This window comes from Pongo pygmaeus, chromosome 19 (assembly GCF_028885625.2).
Source record: "Pongo pygmaeus isolate AG05252 chromosome 19, NHGRI_mPonPyg2-v2.0_pri, whole genome shotgun sequence".
Taxonomy (NCBI): domain Eukaryota; kingdom Metazoa; phylum Chordata; class Mammalia; order Primates; family Hominidae; genus Pongo; species Pongo pygmaeus.
This window is the reverse complement of record NC_072392.2, coordinates 30,000,700-30,015,172: the sequence shown is the minus strand read 5'-3', so window position 1 is coordinate 30,015,172 and position 14,473 is coordinate 30,000,700.

Below are 14,473 nucleotides of genomic sequence, written 5' to 3'. Positions count from 1 at the left end.
TGTTATCACCCCATGCTGCTGAGAACCTGCCTGGCAGGCTGCCCAGCCAAGGCCGGGGCCTAAACTCAAGTGAAACTGACATGTCCTTGTGAGGGCTGAGGAACATCCTCTCTCCCCACAGAGCCTCACTCAGGTTCTCATCTACTTCCTTGGGGTCTGTCCCACCTCTCTCAGGAGATTGGAAGCACATACTCTTCTGGAGGGGACCTCTCACTGCTGCAGAACCTGTCCTCCAGGATACCCACAAGTGTTCTTCTCGGTCGTGGCTAATGAACGTACCATATGGTAGTGAACTACCTTCTGGGGCCCCAATATTTTGTTTATTTTTAAAAAATAAAATTAGTACTATTGTTTATTTTCTGAATGTACAGAAATATTTGTCTGATTATTATTTACATGCCCTTTGGGAAAACTTTGTAAAATAGAAAAATATGAAGGAGTATCCTACCACACAGAGATAATCACTTTAATTATTTTTCTATTCATATTTGCACATACAGGTATATATGAGATCATGCTCTGTATCTGTTGGGAGTGCATTTATCTGAAAGTTGAGTCACTTAAACAGAGACAGGTTCATTTTTCTTACATAGTTAGAGTATCTATGGTTCCTGGCTATGGTTCACTGGTTCAACAATGTTAGGCCCAGCATCTTTATGAGTCTATTGGAATTTAGCTCATGGCTGTAAGACAGCTACTGCAGCTCCAAATACTACATGAGTTTACAAGGCCAGCAAAAGCAGTCACTTCTGTATTCTTATTAGAAAAGCAAGAACTTCAGAGGTGACCCCCCAGAGGATTTCTCTTTAGGTCTGGAAGTCTGTGTTTAGATTGGCCAGAACCTGATCTCATGACCATCCCTAGCAGTAGAGAATAGCATTGTCATGATTGACTTTGGATCAATCATAATTTATTGACTGAGAGTGCGCATGTGATCCCCCAAAGAAGATCAAGAAAGGCGGGAATTTGCAGTGTGTACCACAGCATGCATGCTGCTTTATAATCTGCTCTTTCTCTTAATTGCATGTTTCAAACATCCTTCCATACTAAGAAATATAGATTCAGTCGTTCATTTAACAACAAATTATTCAGAGTGTACTGTGTTCCAGGAACTTAACGTGGTGTGGAGGACACAATAATGAACATAGTATACTCCTTTCCTCCATGGAGCTTAGCATCTAATGAGGGATACAGAAATTCATCAAAGAGGTTCACAAAGAAATGTACAATTATGATTGTAATTTGTGCTGAAAAGGAGGAAGATGTGTGGTGTGTGAGAGCAGTGACAGGAGATTTGACTCAATCAGGAGGGGCTGTGTTCTGAATGGCCATAAGCCAGCCCCTTGCCTAGCTGTAGCACAACTATTTAGCCAAAATCTGTTGCTGGTCATTTACATTCTTCCCACATCTTACCTACTATCATCAATGCAACAATAAATACCCTTCTCTAAGTACCACTTGGCACACTTGTCTGATTATTTCCTCAGGATAAATTTCTAGGGTAAAGCCAGGCACCATGGTTCATGCCTGTAATTACAGCTACTCAGGAGGCCAAAGTGGGAGGATCACTCGTGGCCAGTAGTTTGTGGCCAGCCTGGGCAACATAGGGAAGTCTTGACTCAAAAAAAAAAAATCCTAGAAGAAATGAACAATTTTTAGATGTCGAATTGCCAAATCAAGGGGTGCACCATCACCATCCCCATACTCACCATCACCATCCTCATTATCATCATCAGTCTCACCTTCACCATTCTCACCAGCATCAGCAGCATCCTCACCATAATTATCACAGTATCATCACCACCTTCACCATCACCATCCTCACCATCACCATCATCATTATTATCACCACCACCATTTTCATCATCACCATCCTGACCATCACCATCATTATCACCTCATCATCACCATCCTTACCATCACCATCATTATCACTTCATCATCACCATCCTTACCATCACCATCACCATGCTCACTTTCACCAGTCTCACCATTATCACCATCATCCTCAGCATAACTATCACTATCATTATCACCACCTTCACCATCACCATCCTCATCATCACCATCATTATCCCCTTACCATCAGCATCCTTATCATCACCATCACCATGCTCACCTTCACCATTCTCATCATCATCATCATCCTCCTCAGCATAACTATTACTATCATTATCACCATCTTCACCATCACCTTCCTCACCATCACCAACATTATCACCATCACTATTCTCACCATCATCCTCAACATAACCATCACTATCATTATCACCACCTTCACCATCACCATCATCACCATCATCATCATCATCACAAGCACAATTATGAAAATCTTGGAGGAAAAGGAGAGGAGGTAGCCTATTAAAATACGGGTACTTTGATGAGGAGGAAGAGGCAGAGTTGAAGCTGGAGAAGGGATATCAAACAATGGAGACCCCCAGAACATAAAACTAAGAAGCTCAGGCTTTGCCCAGAATCAGAGGCATCCTTGAAGATTTATGAGCAAGAGAATATGCAGTCAGATTTGTGTTTAGGCAGAACATTGAGCAATCCTCAGAAGGAAGAAGCAGAGGGAGGGAAGCCCACAGAGGAGACAGAACCTTCAACACCAACCAGGGTCCTGGTCCTGGGTCCAGCAGATCTGGCAGGAATGAGGAATGGGAATCTTATGGGTAAAGGCTGCAGCCAGGCAGGGAAAGGCCTCACTCTCCCTGCCACTCCTTTCCCTGCTCCCCACTTTCCTGTCCCATCTTTGTTAACAGGCTCAGCATCTCCAACTGCACCCACCCACTAGATTTGCCCCAATTCCTTCTCCTCTCTCATGCCTGAGGCCCAGGTGGCTTCCAGAGCTGACCAGGTCTGCTTTAGAATTTTAATGAAATAACCTGGGTGGAAGTGCTGGTGCCCTGCCAGCCGCAGCAGGTACTACACATATGGTAAACTGGAACTGTCTTCTCAGTTTCTACAGCCTTGGGTTCAAATTCTCCCTAATTCAGATGACCATCATCTCTCACCTGAGCAGAGAAGCCTCCCATTGGTCTCACTGCCCCAGACCTTCCACTTTCCAGATATCAGCCTGATAATTTTCTCAAACTGCACACCTGGTCATGTCCCTCCCTTGTCCCATCGACTAAAGGGTAAGATCCAAATTCCTTAGCATAACACCCCAGGCACTGAGGAGCTGAGGCCCCTCCATTTCCACCTTGACTTGTTCCCCTCCCCCTCTAGTAGCATTGCTGACCCACTTGCCTTGTTCTTTCACTACAAGGCTTTGATCACGTTGCTCTTCTGCCTAGAGCATCTTCCTACATCTTCTCTGCCTGGTGAATTTCTACTTAACCTACAAAGCCCGGCTCACCTTCTCTGTGAATCCTACTTCCTTCCCATCATGCCGCAAATTGTCTCTCTCACTAGACCTCCAGGCCCTAAAAATCAGGGACAGCTTAATGTATGTTGGAAATGGCTACTCCTCACTTAATTACCCTAATTAGCTAGTTGTATTGCCTTATATTTATGTTTCCCCATTTACTGAAGCTTTCCACAGGCCAGGCACTGAGATCCAGGGGAGGACCCTGAGGGTAGCACAAGCACGAGCACTGAAGGCTACAATGGCACAGGCACCAAGAGACCATGTGAGGTGCAGGAAGCCTCATCTCTAGAGTGTCTTCCTGGTTTACCATGTGCTTTCCTCCCTTCCCTTATTGGAGTCACCTTGTGCTGGTTTTGATAGCCTGTGTCCCTGAAACATGCACTCCCACACACACAAACAGACCCACACCTATCCACATGTACCTGCCCATACATACACAGACCTCTCTGTGTATCCCCCAGAGCTACAAATGCTAATCTTGAGAATGAAGATTTTGCAAGTGCTCTGTGCCAGGCATGATGCCAAGTCCCCAACAATACACAAGCCCCTTCTGGTTTCTCCCACTCAGCTGTGCAAAGTTTGGGGTTGAGGAGCTCCCCCTACCAAGGTCACAGATGTGGAACATGAGGTAACAGCTATTTGAATGTAAGCCTTTAGGTCACCAAAACATACGCCATCTGCACCCCACAACAGTACCTCCACAGCACATGAAGACATGAGTCTATCAACTGTGACTCATCAGTACCCAGCAGTATTTCCTCCTCCAATTCGCTTCCCACTGCCACTCCAGTATCCCTGCCCAGAGCCCCAGAGCCACCTCTGCTTAACGGGGAGGTCAGGACAGATGCTCTGTTCCACCCGATGCCATCTCCCAGGGGGCAGCCGCCTCACAGGGAAGAAGACTACCATGGCTAGTGGTGACACGGGTGGCTCTGGCCCCCACGACTTCTCCCTGGGGCCTCTGCTCAAGACATGGCACGGACAGAGGTGAGGGGACCATCAACTGCCTGGGAAATGACTACAAACCAGCTCAGACCATTCCAGCACCTAACACGCTGACAGCCTAGGGTGGGCCCACAGAAGGGGAAGGGCTAGGGAGTCCAGGGCCACAAGAGTCCTGCCTCCCTGAGCCCTTGAGCACAGCCACCCATGTGTAAAGGACAATATGGGGGTTCTGGGGATTCCCAAGCTTGGGCCCTAGAGGTGAGTTCTAGCAGGGCCCCCAGATATCCTCCCCATCCATCCCCTCATCCTGTCTCACATATTTTATAAACAAGGAAACGGAGGCCTAGAGAGGGAAGGGGATTGAGCAGTCTCCCAGGCAGTTAGAGACAGAGCCCAAGTTAGAATCCATCTTTCTCTCATTTTATTCTCCTAGGTCTGTCTCTGACTAGCTACGTGACCTTGGAAGAGTCATTTCAGCTCTCTGGGCATTGAAGGTTTGCAACTTCTGACATGTTCATTCCAGAGGGTTGTCAGGACCTGACAGCCCTTCACCTAAACGAAACACTCTACAGTCTACAAATATTCATATATCTCTTCTCTTCTCTGACCTCTGTAATACCCCTATGAGGCTGTGAAAATTGGTGCTTGTGTCCTATTATGCAGATGCAAATACTGGACTCAGAAAGACAAAGATCACACAGAAAGTTTGGGACAGGACTGGAACTAGAACCCAGATCTCCCAAACCAGGGTCCTTGCCATCACTAAGGCTAGGAATACATTAAGACTCCAAAATATGGAGAGTTGCTCAATGCATGCCACCAAGGTTAGAGCTGACCAGCCCCAGAATGCTTAGCAGCTCTGGGACCCTGGAGTGGAGGACTCAAGGCAGAGGGTGATGCCTACGTCATACATCTGAGCTCCAATCCAAACGCCACTATGCAGCTGTGTGACCCCACTTTACGAGGCTCAGCCTTCTCTACTACAAAATGAAACTATAGAAGGCACCAAAAAGCTCAGGATGAGGGGAGAACTGCACCCTGAATGCAGGACTGCCAGGCAGGTGGTAAGCACTCATTAACTTTTGTTTCAAGCCCACAAATCATATGTTGTTTTTCATCATGTCTCCCCATGGTGTCTGGTCTGTGGCTTCAGAACCAGGCGGCTTCTGATCAATCCTTATGCTAAATGATGGACAGATAGGTGGATGAGTGGTTGGACGAATAAATGGATGGAGGCATGGATTGATAGATTGATGCTGGGATGAATGGATGGATGAATAGATGGATGAATGGATAAATGAATGGATGGGTGCTCAGAAGACATAATAAAACAGGGAGTCAAAATGAAAAGAACAAGATGATGATTGAAGGATGGGGCTGATACATGGAAGAGAGGTACAAGATCCAGCCTTTCTGCCTCCACTAAGCCCCACAACCATATACCTTGGGGTAGCACTGGCATATGCTCCAGATTATACCCCTGGACACCATGATGCTGCTGCAGAAGGTTTCATTGAACTGGGGCCAATCACGGCTCAGGAGGAATATACTGCGAGCCAGGAAAAGACCGATACATTGAAGCTGAAGCAGAAGGTCTTCTCATCTGCCAAGGTCTCCTCACCTGCCATGGCTGCCAGCCAGGCCCTGGCCTGTGTACCCCTGCCAGAAGGGGCCCATGCCATCCAGCATAAACATCCAGACAGGCTCACAGGAAGAAATGAAGCTCTTGGATCACTGCAAATCAAGGCTTAAAGGGAGGGCAAGACTCCGTCAGGTCCAGGCCCATTCCCTGGACCCACCAGTTCAGCAGGGCTGGAGGCAGCATGCTTCGGTGGACCAGCGAACCCACTCCCCACCCTCTCTCCTTCCCTTGGGGCCCAGAAGGCCGGGAGTGCATGTGTGAATCTGGGTGAGGGAGCATGCAAGAGAGGGACAAGGGAAGGTTACAGGGGCTGGGCCCCAGGTAAGCCTGTGACAAAACCTTCTTTGCCTACTTTGGGGCTGAACTGAGTAAGCAGCTGATCCCACACCTTCTAGCCCCGGGAAGCAGGGTACAATTCTGCAGCCAAAATATGGTAGAATGCTGTCAGAGGATTTCAGGATCCCACTGCCAGGCATTTCAGGATCCCAGATTTTAGACCCTTCAAGGATATGTGTCCATCTGGGATTCAGGCATGGTAGCCCATAGGTACTGGATGGTGACGATGCGCATGGCACCATTCTAAGCATGTTACAGTTATTAACTCAATTAAGGGACTCCATGAGGCAGGTATTGCTATACCCACTATGCAGAGGACACTGAGCACAAACAAGTAACATGCCCAAGGTCACACAGCTGGAAATGGTAGAGAAGCTGGAACGTGAACCCAGAAGCTGTGACCCTGGCCACAGGGCAATCCTGCTTAACGGCAGCATGAGGTTATGGGTGAGAGCTCTGATGGCAAGGCAGGCTGCCTGGGTTTAGATCCTGGCTCCTGTACTGTGGGGCAGCATGGTCTTGATCACATTGCCTGCCTGTGTCTGTTTCCTCCTCTGTAAAATGGGAATAATAACAGTACCTCCTAGCATTGGTGCTATCTCCAGGCCTAGGTGTCCTGGATCCTTCTGTCCCCTTTACACTCGTGCAGCATCCAGACCTGCTTGTAATGAGCTCCCCTACTGCCCCACCAAAGCTCTGGTGAATTAATGCCCCTGTGGGGTATAAGTGACTGACAGTAACTTCCTGAATCTCCTTGCAGCCTAATCTAAAAAGATGCCTTCTGAAGAATGTCATTCTAATGTGAAATTTTAGTCTGGTGAAAGGCTAATGGGAGAAATCAGATTCCTTTACAAGATGACAGAAAAAACAGGACAATGAGTATCTCTAAAAGAGAATGTTCACTTGGAGTGGCGATGGGGTTAGGTGGCTGATACAGGATGAAAGGCTTTCATTTGGCTCCCTGACTTGCTGGGTTTGGGGATTTCCCTGGTCCTGGTCATTACCTCTTTCCTCCTGCCCAGCATGTGCTCACACCAGCCCCTCTGCCTCGTAGTCCTTCCCACAGGCCCTTTTTCTTACATTTTTTTTAGACAAGGTAAGCTGAGAGGGACTTTTAATATGTCAATCGATGTTAATAAAACACAAGTCAAAGACAAGTGCAAACATGCTTTCAACCAACATTAATGAGGAAACAAGACACAAATTCTTTTTCTTTTTATATTTTATTTTATTTTATTTTTGAGATGGAATCTTGCTCTGTCACCCAAGCTGGAGTGCAGTGGCATGATCTCCACTCACCACAAGCTCCTCCTCCTGTGTTCACGCCATTCTCCTGCCTCAGACTCCTGAGTAGCTGGGAATACAGGCGCCCGCAACAACGCCAGGCAAATTTTTTGTATTATACTAGAGATGGGGTTTCACCGTGTTAGCCAGGATGGTTTCGATCTCCTAACCTCGTGATATGCCCACCTCAGCCTCCCAAAGTGCTGGGATTACAGGTTGAGCCACTGAGCCTGGCCCTGTTTGTTCTTTTACATTAACATTACAATGTATTTGTCATGTTTTAAAAATAAATTTAATTGGAATTTTATTGAAATTGTATGAGACATGATTTAGTTCAAGATGAACACACAACATTATTATTACTGTTTCCATCCAGCTATGGCATATTTCTTTGTTTTCTCTAGTTGTCTTTTATATCGTTCAATAAAATTTGTGGCTCTGGTACATTTCATAATCATACATTATATTTCATTATTTCTAATTATTATAATGGATTGCATGTACATTTACTATTTACTATGTACCGGATATTATGCAATATATTCATTATCTCAATTCATAAAACAATCATGTGATTTAGTTGGTGTTATTACTAGATTATTACCATTGTACAAGTAAAGAAAATAAAGACAAAAGAAAAGAGACTCAGCAAAATCAACCAATAAAGACTTAATTAGAATTGTTGGGCATATAAGAAAATTGTAATACAACTCAATGAAAGCAAAACAACATTTTAAAAATGACCAGGCAGATTTGAGAAGGAGCCAAACAGAAATTCCAGAAATAAAAACATAATTGTTGAAATTAAAGACAGATTTGACAGAAGATTACATATAATTGAAAAGGAAAATGTAAACTGGAAGATAGGCTGAAGAAATTGCTCAGAATGAAGCCCAAGGAAGTAAAAAATAAGAAAGAAACAAGAGACATGGAAGACAAGAGTGATAAGATATTACAACTAACAGGATTTCATAAGTAGAATAATAAACCGTTAGAAAGGTTTTGTAAAAAAGATAGTGGCTTGGAATTTTCCCAAAGTGATGAAAAACTCCACCTTTCATATTCAGGAAGCTCAAGTTGGACAGATTTAAAAGAAAAAAAAAACACCTAAATGTATCATCATAAAAATAATGGAACCCTGAAGAAAAGAAAAAAGAATATATTGAAAACAACCAGAGAGAAAATTCACATTATCCATGAAAGAATATGGATTTAGACCAAGAGCTAAAGTCTTAAAAATGGAAGCAAGAAGACAATGTACTAAGAAAAAATAATCACATACGAAATTACTATATCTTTTAATAAACAGGCCAAATATAAGACAATATTTAAGTCACAAAAACCAAACAAATACTGAATTTGCCAACTAAGAGACCTTCACTAAAGGAAATTCTAAGAGATGTTTTTCAGTAGAAGGGTGCTCCCGTAGATGGAAGACTTGAGTTGCAAGAAGAAATGACGAGTAGGTAAGAAGACAAATATGTGAGTAAATATAAATGAACACTGACTATACAACATGTAGTTTCCAGTGGAGTAAGAATAAGATGAGAAGCAAAACTATAAAACTTCTACAAATAATATAGTAAAACTACCTTAATAACCCCAGTGAGTTTTCATACAAAACATAAAGAATTCTATTCACCAGAAAAACACTATCAGGATCAAAGACCCAAATATAAGGGGTAAAACTATAAAATTTGTAGAAGAAAACACAGGTATAAATCTGTGACCACGAATTAGGCAGTGGGTCTTAGATACAACACCAAATGCAAGAGTGACCAAAGGAAAAACAAACTGGAGTTCAACAAAATTCAAAACTTTTGAACATCAAAGGATACTATCAGGAAAGTGAAAAGAACCCACAGAATGAGAGAAAATATCTATTAAGTCATACATCTGATGAGGAACTAATGTCCAGAATATATAAGGAATTCTTACAATAACAAAAAGACAACCCAATTAAATGAGCAACCAATCTAAATGGATATTTCTCTAAAAAGATATACAAATGGCCAATCAGCACATGAAAAGATGCTCAACATCATTAGTCATTAAGGATATGCAAATGAAAACTGCAACTAGATACCACTTCACGTCTACAAAGATAGCTATATTTTTTTTAAAAAAAGGAAAATAACAGACGTTGGCTAGGAGGTAGGAAAAAATGGAGCCTCCATACAGTGCTGGTAAGAATATAAAATGGTACAGAGACTTTGGAAAACAGATTTGAAGTTTTTCAAAAATTTAGACATAGGTTTACCATATGCCCACTCCTAGATATATAAAGAAAATTGTAAAAATACGTCCAGACAAAAATGAGTACATGAATCTCATCACAGTACATTATTAATCATAGTCAAAAAATGAACACAACTCAAATATCCATCAACTAATGAATGGATAAACAAAATATAGTATACTCACGCAATGGGATTCAGGCATATAAAATAATGAAGTGCTGACACAAGATACAACATGGATGAATCAGGACAACATGCTAAATCAATGAAGCCAAACACAAAAGGTCATATGTGATTCTGTTTTTTCTGATATTTGGCATATGCTAGTCCATAGAGACAGAGAATAGACTAGTGGTTGTCAAGGGCTAGGGAAAGGGGGAAATGGGGAGTAACTGCTAGTAAGTATGGAGTTTTTTTCTGAAATGATAAAAATGTTCTAGAGTTAGAGAGTGGTGATAGCTGTACAACTTTATGAATACATTAAAAGCACTTATAGCGCCTATAGTCCCAGCTACTCAGGAGGCTGTTGCAGGAGAATCGCTTGAACCTGGGAGGCAGAGGTTGCAGTGAGCCAAGATCGCACCACTGCACCCCAACCTGGGTGACAGAGTGAGACTCCAAATCCAGAAAAATAAAATGGACTTAGTGTACACTTAGAGTGGATACTGGGCTAAAAGTGAAGTTACAGGCCACAAACTAGGCAAATCTTCTATACACATATCTGACAAGGGACTTCAGGGAATCCTAAAAATTTCAATGATGAAATAGGAGACTATAGACAAAAGACTTGAAGAATGCACATAAGGAACCCAAATAACCCATAAACAAATGAAAATAAGCTCAGCCTCCTTCCAAACCACAGAGAAGACTATCTCATATCCAACTGAAAAAGTGATATCAAGTAAAGGCAAGAATGTAAACAAACCAGTACTCACATAAGCTGCCAGTGGGAATGTAAAATGGTGTTACTTCTTAGCAAATTTGGTATCATCTATTAAATAGTTCACTGTGCATAATCTTGGGCCAAGCACTGCCATTCCTGGGCACATGCCCTATAAAATCTCTACATGTGAACCAAAACCCAGCACCATTGTATGGATTATAAAAGAAATCAAAAATAGAATGGACAAACAAATTTCACTCTCTACAATCATAGAATCAGACAGTGCAGCAAGGAAAATGAATGAATGTAAGAAAACCACAACAGTAGCAAAAACCAGCAAGTCAGAATATATAAGGCATGATTCCTTTTATGTAAAGTTTCAAAATATGGAAAACTCAAAAATATCTTCTGTAGGGAGAAAAACATACATTCTTAGAATATATTAGGCAAAGACTTTTACTTGTTTCTTTTTCAGTTTAAGGATCTGCTGTTTTACTTTTGAAATTTCTCGATCTACACGATCCATACTCTCTATTAATTCTTCCTTTGGAAGTTTTGAAGGTGAAGCATTTTGATCATCTCCACATGGTTGCCCTGAAATTGGAGAGGATGGAGCTTCATGTTTGCCTCCGAATGCTGGATCCTTTAGAGAATAAAACCAAGAAAAACAATTTACTTCTCACTGATAGAGTCCAGATTGCCTTAAACGAAAAAGTCAGTTTTAAACCACAGCAGAGCCATGTGTACTATGTGTCTAATGAAACCTTTAGTAGTAACTTTCATATTTACATATATGCAAATTCTCACCTCACTTTTAAGTTTAGATATACCATGTACTATTTTGAAGAGCCTAAAAGCTATACAAAGTCAGGTGAGTTAGTGTTGATCAGCCTCTAGTGTAACAATACAGAAATTATAGAGAATTTATAGGTAAATAATGCAATCATGACAAAGGAAGATACCAACTTCTCAGCCATCTCCTTGCAATGGCTCTTCAAATGGTCTGAACAACTGGCTGGGAAATAGTATTATTCCAGGTAAAACCTGTGTGTCCACCCAACTTAACAACTATAACATGGCCAAGTGTTCCTATCAAAAGTTTTCAGGCTTTCCAAACCAAAACTGAGGTACAAAAGTCAGAGAAGTGACCTAGGAACTTCAGCTGCTACTATCTCTGGGCCTACTTTCATAAAGCCCACACTACAGCATACGTAACATTTCCTTAGCCAAAAACATCCCATTGCACCTCCAAATCAACAGAGCTGTAGCAGAATGAAAGCCCCTTCACCCAAAATCCACTACCCTCCAACACACATCCACACACACCCTATTAATTTCCAGTCTGCTGTAAAGATATAAGCAATATTATAAAACAGATAAATTTTATTGTACTAATTTTACTTAGACTATGAGAAACCTACAATGAGGGTAGCTCACAGGATTACAGAATCCTAAAATGTATTAAATAATGATTAAGGAACTGTGAAAAGTCAATAGTTCTGAGCCAAGAATGCATACAGGAGATAACTGGACAGTTGCTTCAAAACACCTTAGTACAGATATTTCAGCTAATATACACTGAGGAAAAGCCTCATATTCTGTAATAGTATCTACTGAATCTAAGAGACCTTCTGGGAAAATAAGATTATGGCTATACCCTAAAACCTGTACAATTCTGTAAGGAAAGCACCAATAAAAGCAATAACAATTCTAATAGACTTAATAGAGTTAAAGCTCCAATATCCTTTGCATCTGGCATACAGTCAATCTTTGGCAACTTTAAGCCCTACAGTTTATAATTCCTCTCTTAAGATGTAAATCCGTGAGGTCATTGGCTTCCAAAATAAACCAGTATGTTTCATCTAAATAAAATATCAGTGGCCACGCATGGTGGCTCATGCCTGTAATCCCAGCACTTAGGGATGCCAAGGTGGGCAGATCACAAGGTCAGGATTTCAAGATCAGCCTGACCAACATAGTGAAACCCCGTCTCTACTAAAAAATACAAAAATTAACTGGGCGTGGTGGCGGGCACCTATAGTCCCAGCTACTCAGGAGGCTGAGCAAGGAGAATGGCTTGAACCCAAGAGGGAGAGGTTGCAGTGAGCAGAGATGGCACCACTGCACTCCAACCTGGGTGACAGAGGAAGACTCCGTCTCAAAAAAAAAACACAAAAGAAAACCACACATGCAAAAACACAGTCTTCTGCTTATCAAAACAGTAATAACAAATTAAAAAGGCAAATGATTAAATAGGAAAACCATTTGCAAAACATTCACTCTAACAACTCAATATAAAATAAACCAACAGAAAAATGGGCATCATATATGAAAAAACAATTTACAAAACAGGAAAAATAACCAATAGACAAATAAAAAAATGTTAAATTTTACTACGAAATAATAAGTATAAGTTAAAAACAATCATTCATCAAATTAACAATCTTTTTGTTAAACAATAAACGTGGTGTCAGCAAGGATACAGAAGGGGTGGGTACCTTTATTTATTTTTATTTTTATTTTTAATTTTTTGAGACAAAGTCTTGCTCTTGTCCCCCAGGCTGGAGTGCAATGGCGCAATCTCAGCTCACCGAAACCTCCGCCTCCCAGGTTCAAGTGATTCTCTTGCCTCAGCCTCCTGAATAGCTGGGATTACAGGCGCCTGCCACCACGCCCGGCTAATTTTTGTATTTTTAGTAGAGACAGGGTTTCACCATGATGGCCAGGCTGGTCTCGAACTCCTGACCTCTGGTGATCTGCCTGCCTCGGCCTCCCAAAGTGCTGGGATTACAGGCGTGAACCACTGCACACAGCCAAGAAGTGAGTACCTATATATACTGTTTTCAGGAGTTAAGAACTGGCCCTACTCTTTTGCAGGACAATCTGGAAATACCCACTGAACCTTAAAAATCAACCTGGTCTGTAATTAACTACACTAAAAGAAATCTACCTTAGGAAAATAAGTAAGAATGCATACAAATAAAAAACCTAAATAATGTATGGGCCAGCTGCAGTGGCTCACGCCTATAATCCCAGCACTTTGGGAGGCCAAGGTGGGCAGATCACCTGAGGTCAGGAGTTCGAGACCAGCCTGGCCAACATGGTGAAACCTCATCTCCACTAAAAATACAAAAATTAGCTGAACTTGGTGGCATGCGCCTGTAGTCCCAGGTACTCAGGAGCCTGAGGCAGGAGAATTGCTGGGAGGTATAGGTTGCAGTGAGCCAAGATCGCGCCACTGCACTCCAGCCTGGGAAACAAAGTGAGACTCCGTCTCAAAAAAAAAAAAACAATGCATGTCACAACATCGTACTTCTGAACAAACAGGTAACCTAAATGTATGACGATTGATTAAATAAATAACTTTATTTAATCAGTGAACTTTATTTATTCATATGTGGAATACTAAGTAGCCACTAACAATACAGTTGTAAACTTGTTGGCACAAAAAGAAGCTAAGCACGTATTTAAGCAAAAGTAAAGTTAAACAGAATGTACAAATGAGCACATTAAAATATTCATACGGGCTGACTCTGGACACACTGCCTATGGGTTAGCCCTGTTCCACAAGGAGCAGCAGCAAAACAAAAAAAAAAACCCATAAAATAAAATAAAATTAAATTAAAATTAAAATAATACACAAATAGTGAAGAATCAACATGAAAATATTAATAACTTTTAAGTGGTAAAACTGTGGGTAATTTTTTCTTTCAAACTTATTTAACTCTTCTATAAATGATATACCTAGGCTTAACATTTAAAAAAAAGTCTAA